The 21,202-nt window shown below is 47.5% G+C and overlaps 1 protein-coding gene across 1 annotated transcript in view; it reads left to right on the top strand.

Moving 5' to 3' along the window:
• Positions 1 to 21,202, top strand: part of GP1BB (glycoprotein Ib platelet subunit beta) — a 45,185-nt gene that overhangs the window by 794 nt on the left and 23,189 nt on the right. The window lies entirely within an intron of this gene.

The raw sequence follows: 21,202 nt of genomic DNA, 5'->3' as shown, positions 1-21,202 counted from the left end.
CAAGAAACATGTCTTGATTTTTATTTATTAGTCAATAAATTTGCTTCAAACATATGATCCTAGGTGGCATTTAAGGCACTCGTGACAACTGACGTGTCTCTTACTTAACTAAAGGCATTGTCATCTGGGCGGGGGCAGAAATGTTTCGGAGTGCGTGTTTAAAAACTCTAGTTTGAATAAATACTTTTCAAGTTATCTGATGTACAATGGTGAACACTTGTTGTTTTTTTTTTTAATTTTGAAGACACCTTTTTCTAACGTAATGTTTTTTCCATGATTTACACGACATATTTCCAGGGCTCGGCTCGTGCAGGGTTCTCAGAGCCACAGCCAGCCCTTGGCCCCGCTCTCCATGCTCATTTGCTGGCTCGCCTACCCCTAGTTTCTGTAGGCGCAGGGCCGATCCCTTGATTGATAATCTACTGACGTTGCACTAGTGAAAGGTGGCAAATACTTGTGCATGCCCTCTTTTTTAGTACCGGTCGCTCACATAGCGCACAACACAAAACGAATCGTGCATTGCCTTCCGAAGGGTGCGTTATTACCCAAAAGAAGGGTCCTTATATATGTACATCAGAAAGATGAAAGGGTGGGTAGGCAGTAGGCACCGTGGCACCCATTCCTGTGAACTACTGGCTGCCCACAGGTATCTAACCCGCTGAGCTAACCTTTCCGGGACCCTTTCTTTCCTGTCTCGTGTTGCCACAGGCCCCCTGGAAGCCCTTGTTGAGAATCATGTCCAGTTCGGGCATTTCCAAATACTCCCAAAGTCAATCTCAGCAAAGAGGTCAGAAGGGCGAATGGGCACGGTGCCTGACCAATGCAACTGAATAATGTTAATTCTGCGCTAAGGGCAAATAGTAGCGCTGCTGCACCGCGCAGCAGGAAATGATACGAATACAAGATGTAAAGGAATATTAATCGTCTAATAGCGCTGGCAGTGAGACTGTTCTCCTCTAGGCGCTTTGGTTTAGTCCCAGGAAGGGTAATGGATTGACCTGGCTGCTTGCTATTCGCGCCTGTCTCTGACCCTGAAACCCCAGATTGTCTCATGTTCTTGACTGGTGTATGTGCGAGTCTCTGCTCCACACCAACCCACTGAGCTATGTTCTTGGACTCACTATGGCTGACTCTACCACCGTGCTTTCTTTTCAAGCTGTCTCTGCCCGTCTCTTGGTCCCTAGACCCTCGACCGTGCACTCTTCTCCGCCTCCCTCCCCTCTGCCCGAGGGGCCTGTCTCCCTTCATGTGCATGTCTCATCTGTTTCTGTCTTCGAGACTGTCCCGTATTCTGCTTCTGGCTGCACCGATAAGACGCCCGACCGTCTAATGGCGCATCTCTGTTTGTCTATCCGCCCATGAGGCTTCCGTCTCTTGTACTTCGCCTGCAGGTGGACGCCTCTCTGCTGCTAGCCTCTTGACTGTCTCTCATGACAGCTACTTGTTTCTGTCTATGCCACAGCCGCCGAGACTCCTCACACTGGGCCCGATTCACAGAACTAACTTAAGACAAAACCCTAAACGTACTACTTTTGGTATTCACAGAAGTTAGGATTTTATCTTAAGTTTGTCTTAAGACAGACTTAAGACAGACTTAAAACAGACTTAAGACAAACTTAAGACAGACTTAAGACAGACTTAAAACAGACTTAAGACAAACTTAAGACAGACTTAAGATAGACTTAAAACAGACTTAAGACAAACTTAAGACAGACTTAAGACAGACTTAAAACAGACTTAAGACAAACTTAAGACAGACTTAAGACAAACTTAAGACAGACTTAAAACAGACTTAAGACAAACTTAAGACAGACTTAAGACAGACTTAAGACAGACTTAAGACAAACTTAAGACAAACTTAAGACAGACTTAAGACAGACTTAAGACAGACTTAAAACAGACTTAAGACAAACTTAAGACAGACTTAAGACAGACTTAAGACAAACTTAAGACAGACTTAAGACAGACTTAAAACAGACTTAAGACAAACTTAAGATAGACTTAAGACAGACTTAAAACAGACTTAAGACAAACTTAAGACAGACTTAAGATAGACTTAAAACAGACTTAAGACAAACTTAAGACAGACTTAAGACAGACTTAAAACAGACTTAAGACAAACTTAAGACAGACTTAAGATAGACTTAAAACAGACTTAAGACAAACTTAAGACAGACTTAAGACAGACTTAAAACAGACTTAAGACAAACTTAAGACAGACTTAAGACAAACTTTAGACAAACTTAAGACAAACTTAAGACAGACTTAAGACAGACTTAAAACAGACTTAAGACAAACTTAAGACAGACTTAAGACAGACTTAAGACAGACTTAAGACAGACTTAAAACAGACTTAAGACAAACTTAAGACAGACTTAAGACAAACTTAAGACAGACTTAAGACAGACTTAAAACAGACTTAAGACAAACTTAAGACAGACTTAAGACAAACTTAAGACAGACTTAAGACAAACTTAAGACAAACTTAAGACAGACTTAAGATAGACTTAAAGCAGACTTAAGACAAACTTAAGACAGACTTAAGACAAACTTAAGACAGACTTAAGACAAACTTAAGACAAACTTAAGACAGACTTAAGACAGACTTAAAACAGACTTAAGACAAACTTAAGACAGACTTAAGACAGACTTAAAACAGACTTAAGACAAACTTAAGACAGACTTAAGACAAACTTAAGACAAACTTAAGACAGACTTAAGATAGACTTAAAGCAGACTTAAGACAAACTTAAGACAGACTTAAGACAGACTTAAGACAAACTTAAGACAGACTTAAGACAAACTTAAGACAAACTTAAGACAGACTTAAGACAGACTTAAGACAGACTTAAGACAAACTTAAGACAGACTTAAGACAGACTTAAAACAGACTTAAGACAAACTTAAGACAGACTTAAGACAGACTTAAGACAAACTTAAGACAGACTTAAGACAAACGTAAGACAGACTTAAGACAGACTTAAGTTAGGATTTTGTCTTAAGTCTGTCTTAAGTCTGTCTTAAGACAAATCCTAACTTCTGAGAATACCAAAAGTAGTAAGTTTAGGATTTTGTCTTAAGTTAGTTCTGTAAATCAAGCCTTGTCTCTTCTTCTTGACTTGTCTCTTTCGCTGCCCCCAGGTTTGAGATGCAGCTTGACTACTACTTGCTTTTACTTGCCTGTGTCGGTTCTCTCACCACAACACTCTAGAGAGTCTCTCGTTCTGTCTTTTGATTATGTATGTCTCTGGCACTTCTGACTGTCTCTTGTTCCTGACTCATACTTGGCTTGGCGTGTGACCTTAGACTCCCGACTCTCTCTTGTTCGTGTCCTTTTCTGTATCTCTGAGTCTCCAGACGGTCTCTTGATCTTGACGTGTCTCTTTGTGTGTCTCGGCCTGTGAAGCACCAGGCTGTCTCTTCTTCTTTGCTTGTCACTGGCTCTGTCGCTGCCCCTGAGACTCCCAGCTGTCTCCAGTACATGATTCTGGTCATGTTTCTGCTCCTAAGACTGAAGACTGTCTCTTGTTCTCGTCTCTGGCTAAGCTTCTCTGCCCTGAGACTCCTGGCTGTCTTCTGTTCTTGACAGGTCTCCAGATGTCTCTCCCCAGAGATTCCTTACTTTCTCTTGAATTTATCTTGCTGTATCTCAGCCAATGAGAACGCAGACTCTCTTCTAAAGTTGACTTGTCTGAGGCTGTTTCTCTTCCCCTTAGACAGGTGTCTGACTCTTGTTCTTGAATTTTCTCCAGCTGTTCTCTGCACCCGAGCCACCCGATTCTCTTCTCTCCGGGTTTCTCTTGCTTGTCTTTGCCCTTGAGACAGTTGACTGTCTCTTCTTCTTGACTCGTTTCTGGCTGTGTCTCTGGTGCAAAAACACAGTTGATGGACAGAATGTAGAACAATGTCATACATTCACCCCAGGCGCAGGGTCAAGACTGATTTGCATATGGCTGGGTACAAATTGGAATGGCACGGTGAGCAAAAAAACAATGGATTTAGGCCCAGATCTCTGTACTGGGGTGAATGTATGGCATTGTTCTGCATTCTGTCCATTAATTGTTCTTTTTGCATTTGTCACCCCGAGTGGGTCGGGTATGCCCAGACGTGAGTCCCGTGCTCTCCACGCCACTGGAGTCAAGATATCCTGGCTGATGAGGGCTGAAAGCCCGAAACCGGTCCCAGGATGCTTGTTTCCAGTCCAGGGAGGAACTGGCAGTTCGGGTTGGACTGTTCCCATTGGGCGCACGGTCAAGACTGATTTGCATATGGCTGGGTCCACACTGGAATGGCATGATGAGCAAAAAATCGATGGATTTAGGCCCAGATCTCTGTACCGGGGTGAATGTATGACATTGTTCTGCATTCTGTCCATCACCTGTTGTTTTTGCTTTTGTCTCTGGTGCAGACATTCCTTGTTATCTCTTGTTCTGAATGTCTCTGCTCTGAGACACCTGGCTGTCTTTTTTCAACATACATAAACAAGAAGTGAAAAGTTATAATTCGCGCACAATCGTGTATCAGGATATACCAGATTATTTGTTCATGAATGGTGCTCCAAGGATTAGAAAGGGCCACTCCAGCCTTCCATAAATGAAGACAAAAATGTCTCCCAAAAAAATCAACAAAAATCACGGGCACCAAATCATTATCAAAAAATTCAAATGTCCACCAGACATTGTAGTTTATGGTTTCACTTTATTTCTAATCTTCATATATATCCAACAGAAGTCCAGCATGACCTTGTAGCCGACATGTTTCGTCTCAAGGCAAATCTACCATGGACTTCATCAGGGCTAAAAAGCATTCTAAGTATATCATCAAATTTATATTGTTCCCGTCTTAAGTTCCAAGTCATATCATGTAGCCACCAATCAATAATTCTGACAATATCTTACTCCAAGTCTTCAAAATATATCTCAGTTTAATTGTTTGCAAAAACGGGGAGTATTCCGACCCTGGCCAAGGTTCTTCGTTCTTGCAAACAATTAAACTGAGATATAATTTGAAGACTTGAAGAGGTGTATTGTCTTTTTACAACATGTTTATTCTCAATTCCAAGTCATTCACAAACTTCAGGTTTTTTACCAGAATGAGCAGCTGGACTGAAATCCAGATGTGACAAGTTTTAAGGTCTGTAGCCGAGTCACCTGTCCTGCCTCAGGTACTCGCCTGTTCATGGCCTGTCTTAGACTGGTCCCTGCTGTTCCTGACCTGTCTCAGAAAACACAAGTAGTAACTTTTGGAAGGAAACGCAACGGGGGTGGTGGGGGTCATATAACAACATAAATTTAACAACAGGCAGCACTTACAAATACCTAGGGGTCCACATTGACTCATGGGGTAATTTCACCCAACAGCGCAATGAGATCGCAGTAAAAGCCACGACTCTACAGCTCTACAGGTTACTCTTTCGAAGCTCTCAAAAGAGCTGTCTGGTCCAACACTAGCATTCCTACTGGAAATCTTGAGAGCAAAAGTTGGGCCTACCCTGGCGTATGGCATCGCGATATTCAGGGATAAATTAAACACAACCTTAAAACAACTTGTGGCCAAAATTTATAAAAAAGTACTCCATCTGCCCAAATCTGCCTCTGCTGCCCAGATCAGGCTAGAACTAGGCTTACTAAACTAGGAGGCCTCCAACATCGGCACATATCTAAATTTCTGTCATAAACTTAGAAAAGCAGATATAGGCACTTTAGAGTCTCTAGTTTGGCTAGAGATCAGCCAGAAAAACCCAGGGGGCTCGTACAGCCGCCTTTTCACGGATTCCATTCATGAAATGTCGGCGGGCGACCTATGGGCTCTCAACCCCAGCACGACCGCATTTAAAACCTGCATTAAAAAAGGCGTCAGAATGAGCTCCCTTATTATTGATAAAGCGCATCTTTCCAAACGCAGTCATGCATGGTCAGTTATGAACTCCTATCGGCGGATATCCCCTGCCGTCTACCTTTCTTGTACTTAAGCACTGCATTTAAAACGCAGTTTTCTGGCCATCAGAATGGGGGACTGGCGATTCTTAAAGGATCTGCCCCCTTGGTGGCGCACTACGGAAGATTTAACGTGCAGAGGGTGCGGTAAGACAGCCGAAACACTGGAGCACGTGGTCTGCTTATGTCCCGCCCTCTTGCCTCAACGCAGACGCAAACTCAAAGCAGTCTCTTGTTCTGTCTCAGACAGGTTCTCTTCCCTTCATGACCTGTCTCTTGTTCTGTCTCAGACAGGTTCTCTGCCGGTCATCACCTGTCTCTTGTGCTGTCTCAGACAGGTTCTCTGCCGGTCATCACCTGTCTCTTGTGCTGTCTCAGACAGGTTCTCTGCCGTTAATGACCTGTCTCTTGTTCTGTCTCAGACAGGTTCTCTTCCCTTCATGACCTGTCTCTTGTTCTGTCTCAGACAGGTTCTCTGCCGGTCATCACCTGTCTCTTGTGCTGTCTCAGACAGGTTCTCTGCCGGTCATCACCTGTCTCTTGTTCTGTCTCAGACAGGTTCTCTTCCCTTCAGGACCTGTCTCTTGTTCTGTCTCAGGCAGGTTCTCTGCCGTTCATGACCTGTTTCTTGTTCTGTCTCAGGCAGGTTCTCTGTAGATCATAACCTGTCTCTTGTTCTGTCTCAGACAGGTTCTCTTCTCTTCATCACCTGTCTCTTGTTCTGTCTCAGGCAGGTTCTCTTCTCTTCATCACCTGTCTCTTGTTCTGTCTCAGACAGGTTCTCTTCCCTTCATCACCTGTCTCAAGTTCTGTCTCAGACAGGTTCTCTGCCGGTCATCACCTGTTTCAAGTTCTGTCTCAGACAGGTTCACTGCCGTTCATGACCTGTCTCTTGTTCTGTCTCAGACAGGTTCTCTTCCCTTCATCACCTGTCTCTTGTTCTGTCTCAGACAGGTTCTCTGCCGGTCATCACCTGTCTCTTGTTCTGTCTCAGACAGGTTCTCTGTCGTTCATGACATGTCTCTTGTTCTGTCTCAGACAGGTTCTCTGCCGGTCATCACCTGTCTCAAGTTCTGTCTCAGACAGGTTCTCTGCCGGTCATCACCTGTCTCTTGTTCTGTCTCAGACAGGTTCTCTGTCGTTCATGACATGTCTCTTGTTCTGTCTCAGACAGGTTCTCTGCCGGTCATCACCTGTCTCAAGTTCTGTCTCAGACATGTTCTCTGCCGGTCATCACCTGTCTCTTGTTCTGTCTCAGACAGGTTCTCTGCCGGTCATCACCTGTCTCTTGTTCTGTCTCAGACAGGTTCTCTGCCGATCATGACCTGTCTCTTGTTCTGTCTCAGACAGGTTCTCTGCCGATCATGACCTGTCTCTTGTTCTGTCTCAGACAGGTTCTCTGCCGATCATGACCTGTCTCTTGTTCTGTCTCAGACAGGTTCTCTGCCGATCATGACCTGTCTCTTGTTCTGTCTCAGACAGGTTCTCTGCCGTTCATCACCTGCCTCAAGTTCTGTCTCAGACAGGTTCTCTGCCGATCATGACCTGTCTCTTGTTCTGTCTCAGACAGGTTCTCTGCCGTTCATGACATTTGACAACTCTGTTTTTCTGCATCTGGCTAGTTATCTCCTCTTTTTAACAAGTATCAAGTTCTGTTCCCTTTGTCTCTCTTTTTCTTAAAATGTCTGTGGCTTTGCCCACAGCTATTTCTATTCTGTTCATGGCATGCCGCTTTATCAGCAATGGACTAGTTATCTGCTGTTAATGACACGCCTCGGGCTTGTGCTCCCCTGTTCCGAGCATGTTTCTTGTTATGCCTCTGGCTGGTGCTCCCCTGTGCCTAGCATGTTTCTTGTTATGCCTCTGGCTGGTGCTTCCCTGTTCCTAGCATATTTCTTGTTATGCCTCTGGCTTGTGCTACCCTGTTCCTAGCATGTTTCTTGTTATGCCTCTGGCTGGTGATCCCCTGTTCCTAGCATATTTCTTGTTATGCCGCTGGCTGGTGCTTCCTTGTTTCTATCATGTTTCTTGTTATGCCTCTGGCTTGTGCTACCCAGTCCCTAGCATGTTTCTTGTTATGCCCATGGCTGGTGCTCCCCTGTTCCTAGAATGTTTCTTGTTATGTCTCTTGCTGATGCTTTCCTGTTCCTGGTATGTTTCTTGTTATGCCCCTGGCTGGTGCTTCCCTGTTCATAGCATGTTTCTTGTTATGTCTCTGGCTGGTGCTAACCTGTTCCTAGCATGTTTCTTGTTCTGTCTCTTGCTGGTGCTTTCCTGTTCCTAGCATGTTTCTTATTCTGTCTCTGGCTGGTGCTAACCTGTTCCTAGCATGTTTCTTGGTATGTCTCTGGCTGGTACTACCCTGTTCCTAGCATGTTTCTTGTTATGTCTCTTGCTGGTGCTTTCCTGTTCCTAGCATGTTTCTTATTATGTCTCTGGCTGGTGCTAACCTGTTCCTAGCATGTTTCTTGTTATGTCTCTGGCTGGTACTACCCTGTTCCTAGCATGTTTCTTGTTATGCCTCTGGCTGGTGCTAACCTGTTCCTGGCATTTTTCTTGTTATGCCTCTGGCTGGTGCTGCCCTGTTCCTAGCATGTTTCTTGTTTTGCCTCTGGCTGGTGCTCTTCTGTTCCTGGTATGTTTCTTGATATGCCTCTGCCTGGTGCTAACCTGTTCCTAGCATGTTTCTTGTTATGCCTCCGGCTGGTGCCCACCTGTTCCTAGCATGTTTCTTGTTTTGCCTCTGGCTGGTGCTTCCTTGTTTCTACCATGTTTCTTGTTATGCCTCTCACTGGTGCTTCCTTGTTTCTACCAAATTTCTTGTTATGTCTCTTGTTGGTGCTTTCCTGTTCCTAGCATGTTTCCTTTTATGCCTCCGGCTGGTGCTAACCTGTTCCTAGCATGTTTCTTGTTTTGCCTCTGGCTGGTGCTTCTTTGTTTTTACCATGTTTCTTGTTATGCCTCTGGCTGGTGCTTCCTTGTTTCTAACATGTTTCTTGTTATGTCTCTTGCTGGTGCTTTCCTGTTCCTAGCATGTTTCTTGTTATGTCTATGGCTAGTGCTCCCCTGTTCCTAGCATGTTTCCTGTTATGTCTCTGGCTGGTGCTCCCCTGTTCCTAGCATATTTCTTGTTATGCCTCTGGCTGGTGCTCCCCTGTTCCTAGCATGTTTCTTGTTATGTCTATGGCTGGTGCTTCCTTGTTTCTACCATGTTTCTTGTTATGCCTCTGGCTGGTGCTCCCCTGTTCCTAGCATATTTCTTGTTATGCCTCTGGCTGGTGCTTCCTTGTTTCTATCATGTTTCTTGTTATGCCTCTGGCTTGTGCAACCCAGTCCCTAGCATGTTTCTGGTTATGCCCATGGCTGGTGCTCCCCTGTTCCTAGCATGTTTCTTGTTATGTCTCTTGCTGATGCTTTCCTGTTCCTGGTATGTTTCTTGTTTTGCCCCTGGCTGGTGCTTCCCTGTTCATGTCATGTTTCTTGTTATGTCTCTGGCTGGTGCTAACCTGTTCCTAGCATGTTTCTTGTTATGTCTCTTGCTGGTGCTTTCCTGTTCCTAGCATGTTTCTTATTCTGTCTCTGGCTGGTGCTAACCTGTTCCTAGCATGTTTCTTGTTATGTCTCTGGCTGGTACTACCCTGTTCCTAGCATGTTTTTTGTTATGTCTCTTGCTGGTGCTTTCCTGTTCCTAGCATGTTTCTTATTATGTCTCTGGCTGGTGCTAACCTGTTCCTAGCATGTTTCTTGTTATGTCTCTGGCTGGTACTACCCTGTTCCTAGCATGTTTCTTGTTATGCCTCTGGCTGGTGCTAACCTGTTCCTGGCATTTTTCTTGTTATGCCTCTGGCTGGTGCTGCCCTGTTCCTAGCATGTTTCTTGTTTTGCCTCTGGCTGGTGCTCTTCTGTTCCTGGTATGTTTCTTGATATGCCTCTGCCTGGTGCTAACCTGTTCCTAGCATGTTTCTTGTTATGCCTCCAGCTGGTGCCCACCTGTTCCTAGCATGTTTCTTGTTTTGCCTCTGGCTGGTGCTTCCTTGTTTCTACCATGTTTCTTGTTATGCCTCTCACTGGTGCTTCCTTGTTTCTACCAAATTTCTTGTTATGGCTCTTGTTGGTACTTTCCTGTTCCTAGCATGTTTCCTTTTGTGCCTCCGGCTGGTGGTAACCTGTTCCTAGCATGTTTCTTGTTTTGCCTCTGGCTGGTGCTCCTTTGTTTTTACCATGTTTCTTGTTATGCCTCTGGCTGGTCCTTCCTTGTTTCTAACATGTTTCTTGTTATGTCTCTTGCTGGTGCTTTCCTGTTCCTAGCATGTTTCTTATGTCTATGGCTAGTGCTGCCCTGTTCCTAGCATGTTTCCTGTTATGTCTCTGGCTGGTGCTCCCCTGTTCCTAGCATGTTTCTTGTTATGTCTCTGGCTGGTACTGCCCTGTTCCTAGCATGTTTCTTGTTATGTCTCAGGCTAGTGCTACCCTGTTCCTGGTATGTTTCTTGTTATGCCTCTGGCTGGTGCTAACCTGTTCCTAGCATGTTTCTTGTTATGCCTCTGGCTGGTGCTAATCTGTTCCTGGCATGTTTCTTGTTATGCCTCTGGCTGGTGCTTCCCTGTTCCTAGCATGTTTCTTGTTATGCCTCTGGCTGGTGCTTCCCTGTTTCTTGCATATTTCTTGTTATGCCTCTGGCTGATGCTCCCCTGTTCCTAGCATGTTTCTTGTTATGCCTCTGGCTGGTGCTCCCCTGTTCCTAGCATGTTTCTTGTTATGCCTCTGGCTGGTGCTTCCTTGGTCCTAGCATATTTCTTGTTATGCCTCTGGCTGGTGCTCCCCTGTTCCTAGCATGTTTCTTGTTATGTCTATGGCTGGTGCTTCCTTGTTTCTACCATGTTTCTTGTTATGCCTCTGGCTGGTGCTCCCCTGTTCCTAGCATGTTTCTTATTATGTCTCTGGCTGGTGCTTCCCTGTTCCTAGCATGTTTCTTATTATGCCTCTGGCTGGTACTCCCCTGTTCCTAGCATGTTTCTTGTTAAGTCTATGGCTGGTGCTTCCTTGTTTCTACCATGTTTCTTGTTATGCCTCTGGCTGGTGCTTCCCTGTTCCTAGCATGTTTCTTGTTATGTCTATGGCTGGTGCTTCCTTGTTTCTACCATGTTTCTTCTTATGCCTCTGGCTGGTGCTCCCCTGTTCCTAGCATATTTCTTGTTATGCCTCTGGCTGGTGCTTCCTTGTGTCTATCATGTTTCTTGTTATGCCTCTGGTTTCTGCTACCCAGTCCCTAGCATGTTTCTTGTTATGCCTCTGGCTGGTGCTCCCCTGTTCCTAGCATATTTCTTGTTATGCCTCTGGCTGGTGCTTCCTTGTTTCTATCATGTTTCTTGTTATGCCTCTGGCTTGTGCAACCCAGTCCCTAGCATGTTTCTGGTTATGCCCATGGCTGGTGCTCCCCTGTTCCTAGCATGTTTCTTGTTATGTCTCTTGCTGATGCTTTCCTGTTCCTGGTATGTTTCTTGTTATGCCCCTGGCTGGTGCTTCCCTGTTCATAGCATGTTTCTTGTTATGTCTCTGGCTGGTGCTAACCTGTTCCTAGCATGTTTCTTGTTATGTCTCTTGCTGGTGCTTTCCTGTTCCTAGCATGTTTCTTATTCTGTCTCTGGCTGGTGCTAACCTGTTCCTAGCATGTTTCTTGTTATGTCTCTGGCTGGTGCTTCCTTGTTTCTACCAAATTTCTTGTTATGGCTCTTGTTGGTACTTTCCTGTTCCTAGCATGTTTCCTTTTGTGCCTCCGGCTGGTGGTAACCTGTTCCTAGCATGTTTCTTGTTTTGCCTCTGGCTGGTGCTCCTTTGTTTTTACCATGTTTCTTGTTATGCCTCTGGCTGGTCCTTCCTTGTTTCTAACATGTTTCTTGTTATGTCTCTTGCTGGTGCTTTCCTGTTCCTAGCATGTTTCTTATTATGTCTCTGGCTGGTGCTAACCTGTTCCTAGCATGTTTCTTGTTATGTCTCTGGCTGGTACTACCCTGTTCCTAGCATGTTTCTTGTTATGCCTCTGGCTGGTGCTAACCTGTTCCTGGCATTTTTCTTGTTATGCCTCTGGCTGGTGCTGCCCTGTTCCTAGCATGTTTCTTGTTTTGCCTCTGGCTGGTGCTCTTCTGTTCCTGGTATGTTTCTTGATATGCCTCTGCCTGGTGCTAACCTGTTCCTAGCATGTTTCTTGTTATGCCTCCGGCTGGTGCCCACCTGTTCCTAGCATGTTTCTTGTTTTGCCTCTGGCTGGTGCTTCCTTGTTTCTACCATGTTTCTTGTTATGCCTCTCACTGGTGCTTCCTTGTTTCTACCAAATTTCTTGTTATGTCTCTTGTTGGTACTTTCCTGTTCCTAGCATGTTTCCTTTTGTGCCTCCGGCTGGTGGTAACCTGTTCCTAGCATGTTTCTTGTTTTGCCTCTGGCTGGTGCTTCTTTGTTTTTACCATGTTTCTTGTTATGCCTCTGGCTGGTCCTTCCTTGTTTCTAACATGTTTCTTGTTATGTCTCTTGCTGGTGCTTTCCTGTTCCTAGCATGTTTCTTGTTATGTCTATGGCTAGTGCTCCCCTGTTCCTAGCATGTTTCCTGTTATGTCTCTGGCTGGTGCTCCCCTGTTCCTAGCATGTTTCTTGTTATGTCTCTGGCTGGTACTGCCCTGTTCCTAGCATGTTTCTTGTTATGTCTCAGGCTGGTGCTACCCTGTTCCTGGTATGTTTCTTGTTATGCCTCTGGCTGGTGCTAACCTGTTCCTAGCATGTTTCTTGTTATGCCTCTGGCTGGTGCTAATCTGTTCCTGGCATGTTTCTTGTTATGCCTCTGGCTGGTGCTTCCCTGTTCCTAGCATGTTTCTTGTTATGCCTCTGGCTGGTGCTTCCCTGTTTCTTGCATATTTCTTGTTATGCCTCTGGCTGATGCTCCCCTGTTCCTAGCATGTTTCTTGTTATGCCTCTGGCTGGTGCTCCCCTGTTCCTAGCATGTTTCTTGTTATGCCTCTGGCTGGTGCTTCCTTGGTCCTAGCATATTTCTTGTTATGCCTCTGGCTGGTGCTCCCCTGTTCCTAGCATGTTTCTTGTTATGTCTATGGCTGGTGCTTCCTTGTTTCTACCATGTTTCTTGTTATGCCTCTGGCTGGTGCTCCCCTGTTCCTAGCATGTTTCTTATTATGCCTCTGGCTGGTGCTTCCCTGTTCCTAGCATGTTTCTTATTATGCCTCTGGCTGGTACTCCCCTGTTCCTAGCATGTTTCTTGTTATGTCTATGGCTGGTGCTTCCTTGTTTCTACCATGTTTCTTGTTATGCCTCTGGCTGGTGCTTCCCTGTTCCTAGCATGTTTCTTGTTATGTCTATGGCTGGTGCTTCCTTGTTTCTACCATGTTTCTTCTTATGCCTCTGGCTGGTGCTCCCCTGTTCCTAGCATATTTCTTGTTATGCCTCTGGCTGGTGCTTCCTTGTGTCTATCATGTTTCTTGTTATGCCTCTGGTTTCTGCTACCCAGTCCCTAGCATGTTTCTTGTTATGCCTATGGCTGGTGCTCCCCTGTTCCTAGCATGTTTCTTATTATGCCTCTGGCTGGTGCTTCCCTGTTCCTAGCATGTTTCTTATTATGCCTCTGGCTGGTACTCCCCTGTTCCTAGAATGTTTCTTGTTATGCCTCTGGCTGGTGCTCCCCTGTTCCTAGCATGTTTCTTATTATGCCTCTGGCTGGTAATCCCCTCTTCCTAGCATGTTTCTTGTTATGCATCTGGCTGGTGCTTCCTTGGTCCTAGCATGTTTCTTGTTATGCCTCTGGCTGGTGCGTCCTTGTTTCTACCATGTTTCTTGTTGTGCCTCTGTATTGTGCTACCCTGTTCCTAGCATGTTTCTTGTTATGCCTCTGCCTGGTGCTCCCCTGTTCCTAGCATGTTTCTTGTTATGCCCCTGGCTGGTGCTTCCCTGTTCCTATCATGTTTCTTTTTATGCCTCTGCCTGGTGCTCCCCTGTTCCTAGCATGTTTCTTGTTATGCCTCTGGCTGGTGCTTCCCTGTCCCTATCATGTTTCTTGTTATATCTCTGGCTGGTACTCCCCTGTTCCTAGCATGTTTCTTGTTATACCTCTGGCTGGTGCTTCCCTGTTCCTAGCATGTTTCTTGTTATGCCACTGCCTGGTGCTCCCCTGTTCCTAGAATGTTTCTTGTTATGCCTCTGGCTGGTGCTTCCCTGTTCCTATCATGTTTCTTGTTATGTCTATGGCTGGTGCTTGCTTGTTTCTACCATGTTTCTTGTTATGCCTCTGGCTGGTGCTCCCCAGTTCCTAGAATATTTCTTGTTATGCCTCTGGCTGGTGCTTCCTTGTTTCTATCATGTTTCTTGTTGTGCCTCTGGCTTGTGCTACCCAGTCCCTAGCATGTTTCTTGTTATGCCTATGGCTGGTGCTCCCCTGTTCCTAGCATGTTTGTTATTATGCCTCTGGCTGGTGCTTCCCTGTCCCTAGCATGTTTCTTATTATGCCTCTGGCTGGTACTCCCCTGTTCCTAGCATGTTTCTTGTTATGCCTCTGGCTGGTGCTCCCCTGTTCCTAGCATGTTTCTTATTATGCCTCTGGCTGGTACTCCCCTGTTCCTAGCATGTTTCTTGTTATGCCTCTGGCTGGTGCTTCCTTGGTCCTAGCATGTTTCTTGTTATGCCTCTGGCTGGTGCGTCCTGGTTTCTATCATGTTTCTTGTTGTGCCTCTGTCTTGTGCTACCCTGTTCCTAGCATGTTTCTTGTTATGCCTCTGCCTGGTGCTCCCCTGTTCCTAGCATGTTTCTTGTTATGCCTCTGGCTGGTGCTTCCCTGTTCCTATCATGTTTCTTGTTATGTCTCTGACTGGTGCTCTCCTGTTCCTAGCATGTTTCTTGTTATGCCTCTGGCTGGTGCTTCCCTGTTCCTATCATGTTTCTTGTTATGTCTCTGGCTGGTGCTCCCCCGTTCCTAGCATGTTTCTTGTTATGCCTCTGGCTGGTGCTTCCCTGTGCCTAACATGTTTCTTGTTATGCCTCTGTCTGGTGCTCCCCTGTTCCTAGCATGTTTCTTGTTATGCCTGTGGCTGGTGCTTCCCTGTTCCTATCATGTTTCTCGTTATACCTCTGTCTGGTGCTCCCCTGTTCCTAGAATGTTTCTTGTTATGCCTGTGGCTGGTGCTTCCCTGTTCCTATCGTGTTTCTTGTTATGCCTCTGGCTGGTGCTTCCTTGTTTCTACCATGTTTCTTGTTATGTCTCTGGCTGGTGCTCCCCTGTTCCTGGCATGTTTCTTGTTATGTCTCTGGCTGGTGCTCTCCTGTTACTGGCATTACTCTTGCTATGTCTCTGGCTGGTGCTCTTCCATTCCTGACATGTTTCTTGTAATGTCTCTGGCTTGTGCTCTTCCATTCCTGACATGTTTCTTGTTATGTCACTGGCTGGTACTCTTCCATTCCTGACATGTTTCTTCTCATGCCTCTGGCTGGTGCTCTTCCATTCCTGAGATGTTTCTTGTTACGTCTCTGGCTGGTGCTCTTCCATTCCAGACATGTTTCTTGTTATGTCTCTGGCTGGTGCTCTTCCATTCCTGACATGTTTCTTATGTCTCTGGCTGGTGCTCTTCTGTTCCTGGTATGTTTCTTGTTATGTCTCTGGCTGGTCCTAACCTGTTCCTGGTATGTTTCTTGTTATGCCTCTGGCTGGTGCTAACCTGTTCCTAGCATGTTTCTTGTTATGCCTCTGGCTGGTGCTAATCTGTTCCTGGCAAGTTTCTTGTTATGCCTCTGGCTGGTGCTACCCTGTTCCTAGCATGTTTCTTGTTATGTCTCTGGCTGGTGCTAACCTGTTCCTGGGATTGTTTCTTGTTATGCCTCTGGTTGGTGTTAACCTGTTCCTAGCATGTTTCTTGTTATGCCTCTGCCTGGTGCTTCCCTGTTCCTAGCATGTTTCTCGTCATGCCTCTGGCTGGTGCTGCCCTGTTCCTAGCATATTTCTTGTTATGTCTATGGCTGGTGCTCCCCTGTTCCTAGCATGTTTCTTGTTATACTCTGGCTGGTGCTTACCTGTTCCTAGCATGTTTCTTGTTATGCCTCTGGCTGGTACTCCCCTGTTCCTAGAATGTTTCTTGTTATGCCTCTGGCTGGTGCTCCCCTGTTCCTAGCATGTTTCTTATTATGCCTCTGGCTGGTAATCCCCTGTTCCTAGCATGTTTCTTGTTATGCATCTGGCTGGTGCTTCCTTGGTCCTAGCATGTTTCTTGTTATGCCTCTGGCTGGTGCGTCCTTGTTTCTACCATGTTTCTTGTTGTGCCTCTGTATTGTGCTACCCTGTTCCTAGCATGTTTCTTGTTATGCCTCTGCCTGGTGCTCCCCTGTTCCTAGCATGTTTCTTGTTATGCCCCTGGCTGGTGCTTCCCTGTTCCTATCATGTTTCTTTTTATGCCTCTGCCTGGTGCTCCCCTGTTCCTAGCATGTTTCTTGTTATGCCTCTGGCTGGTGCTTCCCTGTCCCTATCATGTTTCTTGTTATGTCTATGGCTGGTGCTTGCTTGTTTCTACCATGTTTCTTGTTATGCCTCTGGCTGGTGCTCCCCAGTTCCTAGCATATTTCTTGTTATGCCTCTGGCTGGTGCTTCCTTGTTTCTATCATGTTTCTTGTTGTGCCTCTGGCTTGTGCTACCCAGTCCCTAGCATGTTTCTTGTTATGCCTATGGCTGGTGCTCCCCTGTTCCTAGCATGTTTGTTATTATGCCTCTGGCTGGTGCTTTCCTGTCCCTAGCATGTTTCTTATTATGCCTCTGGCTGGTACTCCCCTGTTCCTAGCATGTTTCTTGTTATGCCTCTGGCTGGTGCTCCCCTGTTCCTAGCATGTTTCTTATTATGCCTCTGGCTGGTACTCCCCTGTTCCTAGCATGTTTCTTGTTATGCCTCTGGCTGGTGCTTCCTTGGTCCTAGCATGTTTCTTGTTATGCCTCTGGCTGGTGCGTCCTGGTTTCTATCATGTTTCTTGTTGTGCCTCTGTCTTGTGCTACCCTGTTCCTAGCATGTTTCTTGTTATGCCTCTGCAATCAATCAATCAATCAATCAAAGACATTTATAGAGCGCACTACTCACCCGGAGGGTCTCAAGGCGCTAGGGGGGGGGGGGGTGCTGCTACTGCTCGAACAGCCAGGTCTTGAGTTTCTTCCTGAAGGAGAGGTGGTCCTGGGTCAGGCGGAGGTGGGTCGGAAGGGAGTTCCAGGTCTTGGCGGCCAGGTAGGAGAAGGACCTTCCTCCTGTTGTCGCTCTTCGGATGCGGGGGGCGGCGGAGAGGGCGTGGTTGGTCGATCGGAGGTGGCGTTTGGGAGCGTAGAAGTTGAGGCGGCTGTTGAGGTATCCTGGGCCTTGGTTGTGTAGGGCTTTGTGTGCATGGGTGAGGAGCCGGAAGGTGATTCTTTTGTTGATCGGGAGCCAGTGCAGGTCTCTCAGGTGTCTGGAGATGTGGCTTCTTCTGGGGACGTCGAGGATGAGTCTCGCCGAGGCGTTCTGGATACGCTGGAGTCTCTTCTGGAGCTTGGCGGTGGTTCCGGCGTAGAGGGCGTTGCCGTAGTCCAGACGGCTGGTGACGAGGGCCTGGGTGACCGTCTTCCTGGTCTCGGTGGGGATCCACCGGAAGATCTTACGTAGCATGCGCAGGATGTTGAAACAGGACGAGGAGACGGCGTTGACTTGTCTGGTCATGGAGAGGGAGGAGTCCAGGATGAAGCCCAGGTTGCGTGCGTGGTCTGTCGGTTTGGGTGCGGTGCCCAGGGCGGGGGGCCACCAGGAGTCGTCCCAGGCGGAGGGCGAGGAACCCAGGATGAGGACTTCCGTCTTGTCTGAGTTCAGTTTCAGGCGGCTGGTTGTCATCCACTTGGCTACGTCTTTCATCCCTTCGTGAAGGTTGGCTCTTGCGGTGGCGGGGTCGTTGGTGAGGGAGAGAATCAGCTGGGTGTCGTCGGCATAGGAGATGATGTTGAGGTTGTATTGACGTGCGATGGCCGCGAGGGGGCTCATGTAGACGTTGAAGAGGGTGGGGCTCAGCGAGGATCCTTGAGGGACGCCGCAGATGACTTCGGTGGCCTCTGACTTGTACGGTGGTAGACGGACTCTCTGTGTTCTTCCGTCGAGGAAGGAGATGATCCATTCCAGTGCCTTCTCATGGATTCCGACGTTGCTGAGGCGCTGCACTAGGGTGCGGTGGCAGACAGTGTCGAAAGCCGCGGAGAGGTCTAGGAGGATGAGGGCCGCTGTTTCTCCGTTGTCCATCAGGGCTCGGATGTCATCAGTGGCAGCGATGAGGGCGGTCTCGGTGCTGTGGTTGGCTCGGAAGCCAGACTGTGAGGGGTCGAGGGATCCATTTGTCTCGAGGAAGGTGGCCAGCTGTTTGTTGACGATCTTCTCGATGACTTTGGCTGAAAACGGGAGGAGCGAGATGGGGCGGTAATTCTTGAGTTCGGTGGGGTCCGCTGTAGGTTTCTTGAGTAGGGCGCTGAGTTCGGCGTGCTTCCAGCTCTCCGGGAAGGTGGCGGTGTCGAAGGAGGTGTTGATGATGTCCCGCAGGTGGGGTGCGATGACAGCGTCGGCCTTGTTGAAGACGTGGTGAGGGCAGGGGTCGGTTGGAGATCCGGAGTGGATGGAGTTCATCATGCGGACGGTGTCTTCGGTGCTGATCGGAGTCCAGGCGCGGAGGGTGGTGGTGGGGGGCGGTGGTTCGGTCGTGGCATGCGTCGGTTGAGTGCTGAAGCTGTTGTGTATGTCCGCGATCTTGTTGTGAAAGTAGGAGGCGAGGGAATTGCAGAGGTCTTGCGAAGGGGTGATGTCGTTGTTTCCGGCATTGGGGTTGGAGAGCTCTTTCACGATGTTGAAGAGTTCCTTGCAGTTGTGTGCGTTGTTGTCCAGCCGGTCCTTGAATGCAGTTTTCTTGGTGGCGCGGATCAGTTGGTGGTGCTTCCGGGTGGCAAGCTTGAGGGTGGTCATGTTGTCCGGAGTTGGTTCCCTTCTCCAGTCTTTCTCGAGGGTTCGGCAGTTCTTCTTGGAACTCATGAGTTTGTCGGTGAACCATGGGGCCTTCTTGCTGCCGGGTCTGTTGGGCGGGGTCCTCAGTGGGGCTAGTTCGTCCGCGCAGTTGCTGATCCACTTCGTGAGGTTGTCGGCGGCCTGGCTGGGGTTCGCTGAGCTGGCGGGAGGGTGCTGGCTCAGGGAAGCGGCGAGCTGGTCGGCTGTGATCTTGTTCCAGCTTCTTCGAGCAACCTGTTGCTGGTGGTGGTGGATCGTCGTTCTTCTGAAGGTGAAGTGGACGCAGCTGTGGTCCGTCCAGTGGAGTCCGGTGGTGTGGCTGAAGGTGATGTCTTTGCTGGATGAGAAGACGGCGTCGAGTGTGTGTCCGGCGAGGTGGGTGGGGGTGGACACCAGCTGCTTGAGACCGAGGTTGGCGAGGTTGTCGAGCAGGGTGATGGTGTTGCGGTCGTTGTTGTTCTCCAGGTGGAAGTTGATGTCCCCCAGGACATGGTGCTCCCCTGTTCCTAGCATGTTTCTTGTTATGCCTCTGGCTGGTGCTTCCCTGTTCCTATCATGTTTCTTGTTATGTCTCTGCCTGGTGCTCTCCTGTTCCTAGCATGTTTCTTGTTATGCCTCTGGCTGGTGCTTCCCTGTTCCTATCATGTTTCTTGTTATGTCTCTGGCTGGTGCTCCCCTGTTCCTAGCATGTTTCTTGTTATGCCTCTGGCTGGTGCTTCCCTGTGCCTAGCATGTTTCTTGTTATGCCTCTGTCTGGTGCTCCCCTGTTCCTAGCATGTTTCTTGTTATGCCTGTGGCTGGTGCTTCCCTGTTCCTATCATGTTTCTCGTTATACCTCTGTCTGCTGCTCCCCTGTTCCTATCGTGTTTCTTGTTATGCCTCTGGCTGGTGCTTCCTTGTTTCTACCATGTTTCTTGTTATGTCTCTGGCTGGTGCTCCCCTGTTCCTGGCATGTTTCTTGTTATGTCTCTGGCTGGTGCTCTCCTGTTACTGGCATTACTCTTGCTATGTCTCTGGCTGGTGCTCTTCCATTCCTGACATGTTTCTTGTAATGTCTCTGGCTTGTGCTCTTCAATTCCTGACATGTTTCTTGTTATGTCTCTGGCTGGTACTCTTCCATTCCTGACATGTTTCTTCTCATGCCTCTGGCTGGTGCTCTTCCATTCCTGAGATGTTTCTTGTTACGTCTCTGGCTGGTGCTCTTCCATTCCAGACATGTTTCTTGTTATGTCTCTGGCTGGTGCTCTTCCATTCCTGACATGTTTCTTATGTCTCTGGCTGGTGCTCTTCTGTTCCTGGTATGTTTCTTGTTATGTCTCTGGCTGGTGCTAACCTGTTCCTGGTATGTTTCTTGTTATGCCTCTGGCTGGTGCTAACCTGTTCCTAGCATGTTTCTTGTTATGCCTCTGGCTGGTGCTAATCTGTTCCTGGCAAGTTTCTTGTTATGCCTCTGGCTGGTGCTACCCTGTTCCTAGCATGTTTCTTGTTATGTCTCCGGCTGGTGCTAACCTGTTCCTGGCATGTTTCTTGTTATGCCTCTGGTTGCTGTTAACCTGTTCCTAGCATGTTTCTTGTTATGCCTCTGCCTGGTGCTTCCCTGTTCCTAGCATGTTTCTTGTTATGCCTCTGGCTGGTGCTACCCTGTTCCTAGCATATTTCTTGTTATGTCTATGGCTGGTGCTCCCCTGTTCCTAGCATGTTTCTTGTTATACTCTGGCTGGTGCTTACCTGTTCCTAGCATGTTTCTTGTTATGTCTCTGGCTGGTGCTCCCCTGTTCGTAGCATGTTTCTTGTTATGTCTCTGGCTGGTGCTAACCTGTTCCTGGCATGTTTCTTGTTATGCCTCTGGCTGGTGCTACCCTGTTCCTAGCATGTTTCTGGTTATGCCTCTGGCTGGTGCTACCCTGTTCCTAGCATGTTTCTTGTTATGTCTCTTGCTGATGCTTTCCTGTTCCTGGTATGTTTCTTGTTATGCCCCTGGCTGGTGCTTCCCTGTTCATAGCATGTTTCTTGTTATGTCTCTGGCTGGTGCTCTTCCATTCCTGACATGTTTCTTGTTATGTCTCTGGCTGGTGCTCTCCTGTTACTGGCATTACTCTTGCTATGTCTCTGGCTGGTGCTCTTCAATTCCTGACATGTTTCTTGTTATGTCTCTGGCTGGTGCTCTTCCATTCCTGACATGTTTCTTGTTATGTCTCTGGCTGGTACTCTTCCATTCCTGACATGTTTCTTCTCATG

This window comes from Lissotriton helveticus, chromosome 11 (genome assembly GCF_964261635.1).
Source record: "Lissotriton helveticus chromosome 11, aLisHel1.1, whole genome shotgun sequence".
Lineage (NCBI taxonomy): Eukaryota > Metazoa > Chordata > Amphibia > Caudata > Salamandridae > Lissotriton > Lissotriton helveticus.
Note: the sequence above shows the minus strand (reverse complement) of the source record. Positions and strands in the feature narration are given on the sequence as shown.